Raw genomic sequence first — 15,431 nt, 5'->3', positions numbered from 1 at the left:
CTGGAAGAAGACTGAGAAGTTAGGAGAAGATTGGAGAATGTTTGCTTTTTCCTTCAACTTTGAGGTTGCAGTGGGTGTCAATTTCGGGTTCTTTGGGGTAATTTGGAGAATCCCCAGGGTCTGGTCCAGCAATTGTGCAAGGGGTTTTTTAATATTTGACGTAGGATGTCACTGGTGTTCGTTCCTGGGGCCTACCCATGATGCTGTAGTGTTTTTGTTTCCCACCTTTTTGTAACCTCTACATTAAAATGATCTCAGATGTCTTATGTTGAAGATTTGTTTCCTTGTGGCTGTTACGTTGGCCAGGAGATTGGGGGAACAGAGGGTTCTTTCCTTTAGAGCCCCTTTCCTGCAGATCTTTTCGGTGGTTTTTAGATTGGGTCCTATTTTGACCGTTGTCTGTCCTTACCCACAGTCACTTGAAGAGATTAGTCTTTATTCTCTGAATGTTGAGAGAGATGTGTTGGCTTATCTGGAGAGGTTGGAGTTTCTATCAGGATAAATGAAATGAAATGAAAAAGACTCTTCTATAGCGCATGGCTATTCGGGAGCATCCCAGCGCTTAGGAAAGGACCAAAGGGGAATTAAAGTGCAAAGGGCCAGGGCCAGGGCTCTAAATCCTAGGAAAGAGCCAGGTTTTTAACTTTTTCCGAAATGCAAGCAAATTGGGCTCCTGACGAAAAGATGGAGGAAGGGAGTTCCACAATTTTGCTGCATTATGTGAGAAAAGACGGGCACCAGAGCGGGACCTGTTAATTCTAGGGATCACTGCAAGATTCAGATCATTGGAACGAAGATTTCTGAGAGCTTTGTATGGTCTGACCATCCCATCTAAAAGAGGAGGACCTTTCCCATAGAAAGTTTTATGTGCCATGCAGAGTGTCTTAAAATGGATCTGCTCTTTCACCAGAAGCCAGTGAAGGGCGTTCAGCGCGGGTCTAGCTGAGGAGCGATGACTGGTGCCCATTAGCAATCTTGCCGCCAAATTCTGAACGATCTGAAGTTGCTGGGTCAGCGATGCTGGAGCTCCTAAGTAGATTGCATTGCCATAATCTATCCTAGAAAGAATTAGTGACTGGTTTAGAATTTTATTGGCTTTTTCTGGTAATTGAGGGAGGATTTTGCGGATTGTCTTTAATAGACCGAAGCAAGTGGCCGCTGTTTTTCTTGCCTGGGGCCTGAATGACAGTTCTGCATCAAGCCAAAAGCCAAGGCTCTTAATCTCAGTTTTAGGAGTGGGGCCAGGACCCATACAGAGGGGCCAGGATATAGAGTTGTCAAATGTGGCCCGCCTTCCGAGTAACATCAGCTCAGTCTTTCCGCCGTTCAGCTTGAGATGGGACTCGTCCATCCAGCTTGCGACCGCTTCCAGTCAGTGGCACAGGTTCATAGGAGGATGTTCTTCCTGGTTCAAGGAGACCACCAGCTGGGTGTCATCGGCGTAGCTTACCCATTGACTCTCGAAAGGGGCCATTATCTCCGCCAGGGGAGCCATGTACACGTTAAACAGTGTGGGGCTGAGGGAGGAGCCCTGCGGCACCACACACTGCAACGGAACCGGGTGGGAGCAGCTGTTGTCCGCAAACACCTTGAAAAACCCATCCCTAAGGAAAGATTCAAGCCACCTAAGGGCCTTGCCCGTGACTCCGATGTTATTAAGGCGAGATAGGAGGAATACGGTGATTAACTGTATCAGCGCTGAGGATACATTCTTTTTTTAAAATGTTGGTCCTTCCAGAAGGTTCGCAGACCTTGAGCAGGTGGATTCGTATTCTGATTGCCTTGACTTATTCTTCATTTGGCATTCCATCTGCAAGGGGGTTTTCCGGGCAGGTTGACTCAAGGATTTTCAGCTTTTCCTGCTGTGTGTCATGAGGCTTTCTTGGCTGTGATTTGTGGAGCAGCCCCTTGGGCAATCCCCTCTACCTTTATCAAGCCCTGTAGAGTCACTCAGGGTCCTGCAGTAGAGAATCTTATTGGGTCTAAGGTTTTGTCTGCGGTGAAGTAACCGTGGACTTCCTCATGATAACAAAGGTTGTGTTCTGCATTTACTCAGTTTTCCAGGCTCTCCTTTAGGTTGGATGCATCTCAACATGCAGGGAAGTCAAGCAAGAGGTGCAAGGGGTAATGCTTTGATTACTTACCAGTAATTGCATTGCTCCAAGTTCTTCTCACGCTTGGTTTTTTTACGCCCTCCCTCCCACTTTGTATGTCAAGGCCAACTGGGTACTGTGGACGATGTTCATGATACAGATGAAGGGGGGAATAGCTTTCTATGCTACAAATAGGGATGCTGGGGAGGATTGGGAGAGCTCAACATGAAAGGAGGCCAAGTGAGAGAAGGACTGGAGTAATGCAATTACCAGTAAGCGAACAATAAATTATACATATACATGGAGGTGATGAGTAAAACACCGTATTTAATTTAGGGCATGGCATTTGTGACTACTTTTGGGTTTGTGTAATGCACCAGCAGCCACCTAGCATTTTACCAATGATATCCTGTGTTACAACTTGGATCAATAATTTATTGTATATTTGGAATACATTCACATCTTCTTTACCACTCTTCCAGAACACAGATGGCATGTGGGAGAAGTATTGCAGAGTCTACAAGTTCCTTCTTTATTTACCAAATTAAAAGAGTGCAATAATATTACATAGCAAGCCATACTTGGAATCCCTTTCTCAAAGGTCAGAACTAAGAAGAAGCATTTACGATCCTGAAAAAAGCTTTCAAATCACTCCTATGTCTCCTTGGTCTTCATTGTTGAAACAGATGCATTAGCCCCTACAACCTGTGCCATCTATCTCCAACATATCCACATTCAGAAACATTATAATTGGAAGCATTCTGCTTTCACACCTTCACATAAACAGAACACAATTGTATAATTTAGAACGGAGAGTTGGTCATCAAGGATGCTTGTGGAGGAGTTTATACAGACAGACCATAAAAAATGTAGGTCTATTCAAATCTCTCATGTAGGATATTCACGCTCACTGCATACTACTTCTCTTTCCCTTCCACTTTAACATCAATTAAATGTCAATAATTAGACATGACGTCACAAAAGGCACAGGCTTCACTGATTCTTCATGTAGCCAAGAGTTTCACCGTTGTTCATGATGTATTTTCGAAAGCAGCAAAGCAAGCCAAACACAATATACAGCAACATGCTGTCATGAACACTTTGTCGGTTCCAGGTGAAACATTTCTATTCCCATGGATTAGCCCTATCAGGCGGTTTGTTTTTAATTTACACCTATCCGCAGACTCTCCTGTCTCTTCTATAACAAAAATTGAGGTTTTTAACAAGTGTATACACGTTATGCTGTTCCCCTACTGCCTAAGCTAACATATTATCATTTCCCCTTACTGTCTACACTGTCATATTTTCTTGTCCCATTGTATTCATTATTACAAATATAAGGAGACTTCTGCTGTCATATTGTTTTCCTACCCCAAGGTAAATCGGCAACTCCTCTTTACTGTAGGTTTATCAAGCTTGACTCTTAATAAAAGGTATTCCACGTTCCTAATTTTTGATCTCATATTTATTGAATCTCCAACAAGGAAATGGTGACTTTCATTGCAATATGAGTAAATTACAGAGGAGTAGCTACACACCATTTTACAATCAGAGGTGTCCCCACAACTATGGGTGCTTTAATATTTGTTGTAACTACATATGCTGCATCTGGTTTTGAGATGTTTTCCTCATGGGTAGAGTTTGATACAATAAATGCCGATACTGAGCATTTTCATACACTTATATCTGCAGTAGTGCCTCGATAGTACCAACAGTATTGTGACAGTTTTGAGCTACCAAGAACACCAACATTGGACATTTTACCACACACACTAGAAGGTTAGACTGGCTCCCTTAAGTACTGACAGGGCCACCTGATCTGTACTGGCTGGGTATGTACCATCCGCCCGATTCATCAAACAAAATTGCGCTCGCAAAGGGCCAGATTCTGAGAATTTGGCCCTTTGCGAGTGCGATTTTTGCATTTTGGATTCAGCATCCCAAATGCAAAAATCGCTAATTGCGATCTCGCAATTTTGCGAGGAATTACATTTAAGGAATCTCTATTTGAGATTCCTTAAATGCAATTCATCATCCAATTTTTAGGGCGAATTCGCAATTTCTGGCCGCAATTTACCGCGAGGTCAGACCTCGTGGTAAATTGCGAAAACTCAGAAAAATGCATTTAAATGCATTTTTCTGAGTTGCATGTTACACACACACATGTCCTTTGGACATGTGTGTGTGCAACACCTGTGTAAAATTTCATTTGAGGGGTGCTACAGGGTGTCCTTTGGACACCCCTGGCACCCTTCAAATCGCTATCTTATTTGCGATTAGCAAATTGCTAATCGCAAATAAGGAATACTCCCCATTCATTCCTATGGGCCTTTTGGCCCATAGGAATGAATGGCGAGTTATTCCTTATTTGCGATTAGCAATTTGCTAATCGCAAATAAGGAATATGTAGAAATCGCATTTCTTTATGCAATTTCTACATGAATCCCGTTTTGCGAGTCCTTAATAGCGATTCGCTATGAATCGCTATTAGGGGCTCGCAAAACGGGAGAATGATGAATCAGGCTGCATGTCCTTATTTAACATATTTGCAGACTGGGGATGTAGTTAGATTATTCAAACAAATAGTAGCTTTAAATAGCTGACTGACTGACTGACTGAGGTGACTTTAACAATACTTATAGCAAAGGCCAGATGTCAGAGCTGCTCCTTTGGGACCTGCACCATAATCACCGGTTGCTATAGCTAAAATCAGCCCACAGACAATAAACCAGGGTTCCCCGAACTTTTGTGTAATAAGAGCTACTTCTGTTCAACGAATATCATCATGAGTTACTAAGATTATTAGTGTTGTAATAGTAAACACATCGGAACATATTTCATTAGTGGCTGTCATATGCCAGTAATGATCACCTCAGAGATAGGCACAATAACACAAGATGAAGGCACAAATAGCAATAGCATAGAAAGATATCCAGAAAAAAACAGCTGCTTAGGAAATATGTGATGTAAAGAATAAGGGAATGAGAGGGGAAGCAGGAAAACTGCACGGGCAGTGTGCAGAGGGAACATAAAAATACTGGTACCTAATGTTCGCAGTGGAATAGTGGAACTTAATAGTGGAATAGTGGAAGGACACCAGTGATAGGTAGATATCATGCCACACAGATGGAAGTAAAAGGTAGAACCGTAACTGTTACTGCAAAGCCCGGGGGCGTCATCGGTCCCCTGGTCCAAAGCGAAGAGTGGGAGGCTTCAGTGTCAGTGATCGAGCTGGTCTAGCCGCCTAGGACCGCATTCTTCACCAAATGTTGAAGATAAATAAAAGAAACAGAGACACTTTTCATATCCCATACACAGCGTTTACCATGATCACGGAGGCACACCAAAAAAATTCAGCATGCCCAAAATACAGAAGTCTACCGGGTCTTTTTTGCCCATAAACCAGAATACGTGGGTAAAACACTTCTGAGAAAGGTACGATGACAAGGCTTCATTAGCCTGAGCAAATACAGCATGCGTTGTTGATCTGACAGAACAGAATTACACAATATTTAGGCAGCTAACCAATCAGAGAAGAAAGATAATACATGCCACCTACGTGATACAATATGGCAGAGTGTGCGATGTCCACATGCCAATTGATTGGCGCAGTGGGGACTTTCCAAAACTTGACAATGACATATTTTCAGCAAATACATTGCCCATTCAAGGACAGACCCTTAGTCGTATATATATATATAGGGTATGCTAAGGATGGCTGTTGCTTGGCTTGTGAACTATTGTATGTTGCATGTAGTGTCAGTGAGCAAGCCTTTCGATACAAGTTGTTCAGCACAGAATATTTGTTTGAGGTCATGTGACTTTGGAACAGGCTGTTTCACAGGCCTGGTCATCCTTGAGCATCAAAGAGCCGGAGTATAAGAGGGATTTGTAGTACCACGGAGTCCAGTAGTAGGAAAGGGATTTGGCATTGGCCTCCCACGTTGACACATCCTACAGGGGTTTCATTGTGATGCCCCGTGTTAGCCCAGTTAAGAAGGGCTTTATATATTTTTTGAAAGCTGTATTGTTCTACATAATTGTAATTTTACAATTGTACGCATGATTGTTGCCTCTTTATGTGCACTTCAATAGGCCAGTGTTGAGCAAAGTGTAAAGGGCTAAAGGGGTTCTCTGTTAATTGAGAAAAGTTATACAAGATTCAATAGGGTTTATCTGTTTATTATGAAATGCTATAACAGTGCCAGATGGCTTGACATACTTATTTTAGTCAGATGTTTTTGTTACATTGAATTTCACAGATTACCACAGTGGATAAGGGATTTGGGGCCAGATGTAGGTAATCCCTGATTACCGATTCTTAAATACCGAATCATACCGATTCGGTATTTAAGAACAGGCAAATGGAATGTAGGTAATTTTTCGGAAAAAATTACAGAATAGGTAAGTTTTGGTAATTACCGAATCGGTATTTACCGATTCGGTAATTTCCATTCATTCCTATGGGCCTGGAGGCCCATAGGAATGAATGTCAATTACCGAATCAGTAAATACCGATTCGGTAAAAGGGGGAAACATTGAAGGGTGGCAGGGTGTCAATTTGACACCATGTTGCACCCCTCAAATGTGTAAGGGTGCACATGTTGCGGACATACATGACCTAAGGGTATGCATGTCTGCAACATGGCACTGTTGGAAAAGCAAAAAAAATGCTTTTTCTAAGGTTTTCATTATTTACCACCAACTTCTAGTTGGTGGTAAATAACGAATCCTAAGATGGGAAAAGCACTCATGAGTGCTCCCTACATTTCAGATTCAGTAATTTACCGATTCGGTATTTTTAAGAATCGGTAATTTACCGAATTCTTAAATACCGATTCGGTAAATTACCGAATCTAAAATGAAGCCACCTACATATGAATAGCCGAATTCCGGTCGGTAACGGCCGAAATTCGGTAATTTCGGCCGTTACCGACTTGAATTACGCTTCCTACATCTGCCCCTTGGTGTTGGTGATTCACCCAGACAAACATCGGATGTAGAAAATATGTGCTGCGATAATCCCCTTTTAGGCTCTCCTTGGAGAAAGAATATTTTACTTTGCTAACTGTAATTTTGTATTCATTTGTACTTTTATGACTGCATGCTGGATGGTTGCTTTGTAGAAAGCTTAAACTCAGCAAAGTAATCTTGAGTCGCTTATGGTGATATGCCAGTGATAAACACAATAGGATTGATTGTGTATTATGAAAAGGTATGCTATTGATTGTGAAAAATATTTCTTAAAGTCAATAGGCATTATAAGGTGGATTGTTATTACTATGAACTAAAGCATACAAATAGCTTTTTGTTACATAGAATCTCAAAGACGAACTTAGTAGACAAGGGTTGGTTACCTCCTCTGACAAACCATGGTTCTAGATAATTTGCACTGTGAGAATCCATCTTTAGCGCTCCCAGGAGAGATAGGATTTTGCTTTGCCAACTGTAATTTTGTATACAATTCCAATTTTTGACTCTATTCCTGATGTTGCATTGTGGGAAAGTTTACGCTCAGTACAGTAGGCCTGAGTTGGTTTTTCTGACAGGCCAATGATAAAAACAATAGGCTTAACTAGTGTGTAAGGAAATGTAATGCCAGATGCCATAGGTCATAGGTCTGGACTCTGTATTATGAAATGTTATTACAAAGGTAGTAGGCCTAGTCTGTTTATTGTGAAAAGCATATGATAAACTCCATAGGCCTCTAACAGAAGTTTGTTGTCACATTATGTTACAGTCTGTAAAAAGGTAAGAATGATATTTGATCACATATAATCTTACAGATTACTTCATACGCATAGGTTTATGTTGTAGTTACCCACACTGACAAACCCAGAGAGAAGAATCTCCAAGTGCTGATTCTTGTTAGGCCCTATTGGGAGGGGTTGTATACTATTTTGCCAACTGTAATTTTGTACATAGTTGTACTTTTACCACTGCATGCATGATGCATGCCATTTCATGCACACATTAGTAGGCCTGTGTTGTACATATTGTCAAGCCCTTGGAAAAGGATAAAGGTCTTATCTGTTCACTAGGTAAAGTTACCTCAGATTCTGTAGGTGATATCTATTTATAAAGAAAAGTAATGGCAGAGCAAGTAGGTTTTACTTAGTTATTGTTCAGAGTGTGTGTTAAAGACAATAGGTTTTTAGGGGTGAATTATTATTACGTCTCAAAGTTTCAGTTTTACTGATTTTTACAGACAAAAACAGACAGAACCCAAAGTGTTACCTCTCTTTATTTATTATTAAAAGTGGAAAAATACAGAAAACGGTGCTGCTTGTGAGTGACTCTAGATGCTGTCTTTCATGAATGACAGGTCAGCAGCTGAGCAGATTGACACCACGTGGAATCAAAAATCAGATACGTTTTCCTTAAATTGAGCAATATGTTAACATATATACGAAGTATAATGTTAAAGTCATTGACGAGTTTAGGTATACAATAGGTCATCATACTTGTACTCTGTAATTCATCTTTGCACTTCTGCATCTATTCATCCATCCACCGGCTCATTCTTTCATTCTCAAAGACACAATCTCAAATCAAAAATACAGAAATTCAACAACATATGCACAATAAATCAAAAGGATACAAGTAGAAGAAAGAAAATCTGCTGCTATCTAAACAAATGCAAAAACCACAGGTGATGGACAGAATGCAGAACAATGTCATACATTCACCCCAGTACAGAGATCTGGGCCTAAATTCATCGTTTTTTTGCACTCCACACCACCACAGTTCAGACATGGCCATATGCAAATCAGTCTGACCCTGTGCCTCATGGAAACAGTCCAGCCCGAACTGCCAAGCCATGCCTTCCCGGGACCGAAAACTAGCTTCCGAGGACCGGTTTCTGGCATTCCACCCGTCTTCAGCCCGGCTTGCTTGAATCCAGTGGTGTGGAGTGCATGGGACTCACGTCTGAGCATACCCATCCCACTCGGGGTGACAAATGAGAAAACCATAGGTGATGGACAGAATGCAGAACAATGTAATACATTCACCCCAGTACAGAGATCTGGGCATAAATCCATCGTTTTTTGCACTCCACACCACCCCAGTTCAGACATGGCCATATGCAAATCAGTCTGACCCTGTGCCTCATGGGAACAGTCCAGCCCGAACTGCCAAGCCATGCCTTCCCTGGACCGAAAACAAGCTTCCGAGGACCGGTTTTTGGCATTCCAGCCGTCTTCAGCCTGGCTTGCTTGAATCCAGTGGTGTGGAGTGCTCTGCATTCTGTCCATCAACTGTTGTTTTGCATTTGTCACCCCGAGTGGGATGGGTATGCTCAGACGTGAGTCCCATGCTCTCTACGCCATTGAAGTCAAGCTATCCTGGCTGAAGACGGCTGATAGCCAGAAACCGGTCCTAGGATGCTTGATTCCGGTCCAAGAAAGACATGTGGAGTGCAAAATAATGATGGATTTAGGCCCAGATCTCTGTACTGGGGTGAATGTATGATATTGCTCTGCAATCAGTCCATCAACTGTTGTTTTGCAGCGATCTAAACAAGGCAGGCATATGCTGGCAAAAACTAAACTAAACATGGCAATGGCTGTCCATCTTACAGAGGTAATGTAAATAGGCTGTCATTGTTTTAAAGTTCCAGGCTGGCTGCTACATTTAGAATTAACGTGATGGTATCTTGAAATGGTAAAACAATTAAATACTATGGAAAACAGCATTCCATCGTGGTCTCCTGATTTAGAAGAAGGGGCCACAAGAAATGTGATGCACTACAAATGAAATTATTGGCAAGCAAAGTACCCTTGACCACTGACTGAAGAGCTGTGGTATTGTCTTAAGAAATATTAAAATGAAAAAAGCAGAAGCAAAGAAAGGAAAGGGAAACTATAAAAGGAGAAAAGTGAAAACTAAAGAACTAGCCAACCAGCCTTCCCACTGCACTGAATCACATCCATTTTCAATTGAATGTACAAATGTGATAAGAAAATGCCCTCATTCCCAGTGCACAAGAACCAATAAAGTACCAATAAAAAGGCTTTAATACAGAGATATAACAATTTAACCCAGTTCAGCCTTAAATACCTACTCACTTAACTTATGTGTTTGTAAACATTATATTATGCCTACTATGTTTATCATACCTTTAAATATTAAACATATCATATCTATGGCATGAAAATACTATTTACTATTTAAACAATCAGGCCTCTAGCTGTTATTGCTATTGCGTCGCTAGAGCCAATTCAGGTTTATTATATTGGTTATAAGCCTTCTCACAAAGCAAGCATCTGGAATACTACAATACAATTGCAAATAAGTAAAACATACCATTTACTGCAACTTCAACCCACAACCTGACTGACAGACCTCAGCATTTTCCTCCTCATCTTATCCAAAGAACCAGTGCTAACCACATGGCCCATCATCACCCCAGAAGAAAATGCGTCCACCATGAAATCGATCCACTCAGAGCCCCCATCAGTCACCTGCCCCCACCACGCCTAATCAGAGGACTGCAACCCATCAGTGCCATCCTCACACTTCCATGAACTTTTCAGATGCTTGAAAAAATTCAACTGTCCTCACATTGGTAAGGAAAACCTCCTTGGACACTTCAATGCTTGCTACTAAAGAAGGACATCCCTGCACCTTTTCGGACAAAGGTTTTAGAGAACATAATTAAGGGATGGTTCACTGAATGTCTCAACTATCCACCAACTCCTCAACACTACTCAGACCTAATACCAGCACAGAAACTGCCCTCATTACCACCAACAATGACATCACATGACCTCTTGAGGGTCCTCCAAGAGGACCCTCATCCTCTTGGACCTCTCTGCAGCATTTGAAATTGACTCCCACCCCATCCTCATCCAAGGCTTACACAACATCAGAACCCAAGGATATGTGCTTCGATGTATCTACATCTTCCTGACTGGAAGGACTAGTCAATCAGCATGGTACCATACACCTCAGAAAACCACAACCTCATTGCTCCCTGAGTTCAACCCTCTTCAACACATACTTGATCCCTCTAGCCAGCATCCCCCACTCTTATTAAAGCATCGTTCTCATCCATACTGAAGACATGCAACTTACTATATCTTTCACAGACAAGACTCCCAGTACTCATATCAAATGTAATGCCTACATGCGTGAAATCACCAGGTGGATGAATACAAACTGTCTGAAGCTAAATACCAGCAAGACCAACATTGTGATCTTTGGGAAGAGTACTTCCTTGTGGGACTCCACTTTGTGGCCAACAAAGCTGGGACAGACCACCCTAACCACCCACACCAAGTATCATTATCCACATCAAACTCAACACAACTGTCCAAGTCAATGCAGTTGCCAACTCATTCTTCCATGCCCTGAAAAAGTGGAGGAAGATTTTCAAAGTGCTCCAAATCAATACCCAGAAAACTGCCATGCGTGCCCTCATTGCAAGCAAAAGGGGACTATGGGAAAACCCTCCCTTCCAGGATGAACAAAAAACTTACCAGAAAGTTGTAAACCATTCAGAACACAGCAGCAAGAATCACTCTTAACCTTACACTCTGCACTCACACCACACCACAGTTAAGGAGCGCCACTCACTCCCCATACATAAATTAGCACATTTCAGTCCCCTCATTTACACTTTCAAGGCACTTTGAAAGATTGGAACAGCATGCCTCAACAATTACATCTGCTTTCAAAAACTTTCCAGACACCTCCGGCTGTTCGGACTCCTACCTGCACACATCCCACGTATGTGGAAAACCAGATTCAGCGGTCAAGCTTTCTCCTTCAATGCTCCTAAAACTTGGAATGACCTGCCCTGGGTTTGGTTAGACTTACACCTTCTCAGCATCAAGATAACATCCTGGGTGATAGCACCCGCTGCAAATCTGAATACAGTAACATAAACATCATGCTTATTCCTCTCCCCCCATGCAGTGGTTATCCAACGTCCTTGTTTCCTGTACTTCTACAGGCACTTACCATAATTCACTCTTTTCAGTAATTGTGTGTAATTCTGTTTCCATCACCTTATTTTATGAATTTAAGACCTTACTATTTCTCCCCATCCTTAAAAACTTAAATATCTAAGAAAAATAATGGCATGAAGGACCAGGAGTAGATGGGACTCACTTGACATACATCTGATGCAGTAGTCTGGTCCGTTATAGATTAGATTGGAGCGTGTGACAGAAAGAGTAGGGCACCCTTTTGCTACAGGGATTTGAAAATAAATTGCATTAATTCTAAACAACCACTTGAAGCTCTGAAGAATACCCTGGCATATTTTAATTACACCAATGTCATATTAGTTACAACAGATGGTCAAACCACTGAATGTATTTACGTGTCTCTGTGATTGATCCACATAAATGATATCAGACGAAGAGAATGTTCAAAATGTACCCAGATAAATTAATTCTATTACCATATCATCAAAAGCAGAACAGTTTATAAGCACATTTGCATTGATTTCACCTTACATGCCATATATTAAGAAAGAGATATTGGCAGGAAAATTACTGGAAGGTATCAATAATCAAGATTAGTTTGTGTCAGGATTTTCTAATAAAATGATCAGAAAAATTAACGTTTCAGCTTTCAGGAAGGTAATGTGCATAAAGGCTTTGTTTCAAGCCAATTTATGTGAAGAATTAATTACATGTGACATTACTGACACTTTCATTTAACAAAATGCATAGAATACAAATTAACTGTGTTTGGGAGATAACTAGTGATTATATTGCCTTGGAGTTTTGTTATATTTTCCTATATTTTTCAAAAGTTTATTACAGTAGTTGAAGAGGACCTCTTTTCACTGTATCGCTTCATAATGATGCAGGTACTTCCTGTAGATAGCTCCATGCCAGTATGTCATAGTGGGTGTGCATCAAAGTGGGTACGCGTCATACTGAAGGATTCATCACATAAGCAAATCAAAAGCACTTAATAATAATAACACAGCTGAATGTGAAATTTTCTGGCAAGCTCAGTGAATAACCCTGTATAACTATTTATATATTTGAATACTTTTAAGTAAAAAAGAAAATATTTCACAGGTGCTTAACAATGCTGCAAAGCATGTGAAGCTTATACCCAACCTGTTACTTCAAATGCTATCCTTATTAATCATCCCCTTCTGTTATATACACTAATGATAACCCCTATCACACTTACCTAACCATATACCTTAACCCTATTGATATCCTTAACCTCAATGTTGACTAGAACCATAACATTACCATAAGCCTAACCCAACTTCTTCTCCTACTCTCCTCCTAACTCTTAAAATTTCTTAAACCGCTTAAAACAAAAACGAATACACACCCTTTCCTATAGCCAAGGGCTCTAATATTAACTCTAAACTTCTCTATTAAACCTGACAGCTTTAGAAGGTCTTCCCCAAACATTTTGCCTACTTGTCTTATATTCTTGCTGATTCCTTTTTGTCAGTCTTAGGACTCGGAGCACTTTAACACTGCTAACCAGTGCTCAAGTGCATGTATTCTCTCTCACAAGCATGGCTTGATTGACTTATCCACAAATGGTACATTTAATCTACCTGTAAGTCGCTAGTGAAGTGCACTACATGTGCCCAGGGCATGTAAAATAATTGATACCGGTGGGACTGCACCTCACTCAAGTAGCCTTTAAACATGTCTCCACACTATCACTGCAGAACCTGTATGTTTAGTTTATACTGCCATGTTGATTTAGCATTCAAAACCCCTTGACAAGCCTTACACTCCCCTTTTATTATATATAAGGAGGTAACCCATAGGGCAGGGTACTGTGTAATCAAACGGTAGAGTGTGTGCTTTTAAGTTTTACATCGCTTGGTAGTGAAAAACTTCCAAATTTGTGTTTCACTACTGAGAGGCCTACCTCTCTCATAGGTTAACATGGGGATTCCTTATTACATTTCATAAGTTATAATTCCTAATTGAGAGAATGTGGAGTTATCATGTTTAGTCCCTAAGGGATGGTAATGATAAATCCTCTTTAATGGTAAAGTTGGATTTGTCATTACTATTCTGAAAATGCCACTTTAAAAAGTTTGGCATTTTCCTGCTCTTAACCATTTAGTGCCTGCTGTCTGTTTCTGATCACTGAAGGTACTGGGTAACTGTTCACTGTGTGTATTTCCTCCAGGCAGCCACAAACAAAGCCAGGCTGAGTGTTGCTTCATTAGGGTTGGGCGGTAAACTCCTCTCTGCTCATGGAGTTTGCAGAGTTTTTGCACTCCGGGCTCCTCTTAGAGCACAGTTTGGACAAAACTTGACCCACTATTCCTTAGCTGTTTTCTAGTGGTTTCAAGGAAACACGACACCCACCACACAGGGTTCCTCAGTAGAGCGAAGAGGATTAAATACCCTGTAATTAATGCGTCTACTGCTTCCTCCATCACTCACAGGTTCTCTCTGTGCACCACAATTCCCTCCGTAGCACCTCAGTTGTGTTACATTTTCCGTTGACTAGGTATGTTTTAATTGGCCCGGTGAGAGGGAGCTTCGTCTATTCGCTTGTGTCTATGAGAGGAGTTGAGAAGCTTGAAATCTTCAACATGAGGAGTTGGACCTGGAAGACAGTGGCTTAGACACAGGTGCATCTCGGACCAATGCAGTGGCTGGGGTTTTCAAACTACACCATCATTTGTGAGTAGCAGCGTAGGATGTGGGGGTACATGGGAGAAGACCCCTGTTGTGTGGGGAAACTTAGTGAGGGAGTGGGCACTTGTGCCGCCGTGTCCAAGCAAATCTGTGCACAACGTGAAGACAATTTAAAATCGATGTTTAATAATAGCATGTGGTAACTAGCTGCCGTCACACAGCCTCAGGCAACAGCCCTCCATGGTCGGCTGGGATATCTTTTAGCTGAGCCTGTGTGGCTTGTACTTGACATTTTGCTTGAATATTATGTTATGTTACCCACAGTTGTATATCTCTGTAATGCCATCGGTGTGACACCTCAGCACATTTGCACCTACTATTGTCTTCATGGACCCTGTGCAAACCTTGTGTATGAATCAGCATGTTGAATATCTTAATTTCAGTTTGGTAATGAGTTCAATCTTTGTAATAAGCTTGTCACACTTATCGAGAGCAAACCAAATAAATAGTCATTAATGTAGATAAGATATCTATACTCTACTCTCCTACTGCCCCCCCCCCCCATTTAAAAATATCAGTGTTGTTGGGGGAGATATATATCAAAATTATTTTCTGTCTTACAATTAAAAATAGTTTTTGGTTTTTTCTTTTCAGGGTCATTATATATTTGTTTGTTTTGCTTTGTCAATGTGGTTTTAATGTCAGTTTGTAAACTGCTATAGTTGTGCATCAGGAAGGCTGGGCA

Source organism: Lissotriton vulgaris, chromosome 3_2, assembly GCF_964263255.1.
Source record: "Lissotriton vulgaris chromosome 3_2, aLisVul1.2, whole genome shotgun sequence".
NCBI classification, from domain to species: Eukaryota; Metazoa; Chordata; class Amphibia; order Caudata; family Salamandridae; genus Lissotriton; species Lissotriton vulgaris.
This window is presented reverse-complemented; position numbering follows the sequence as displayed.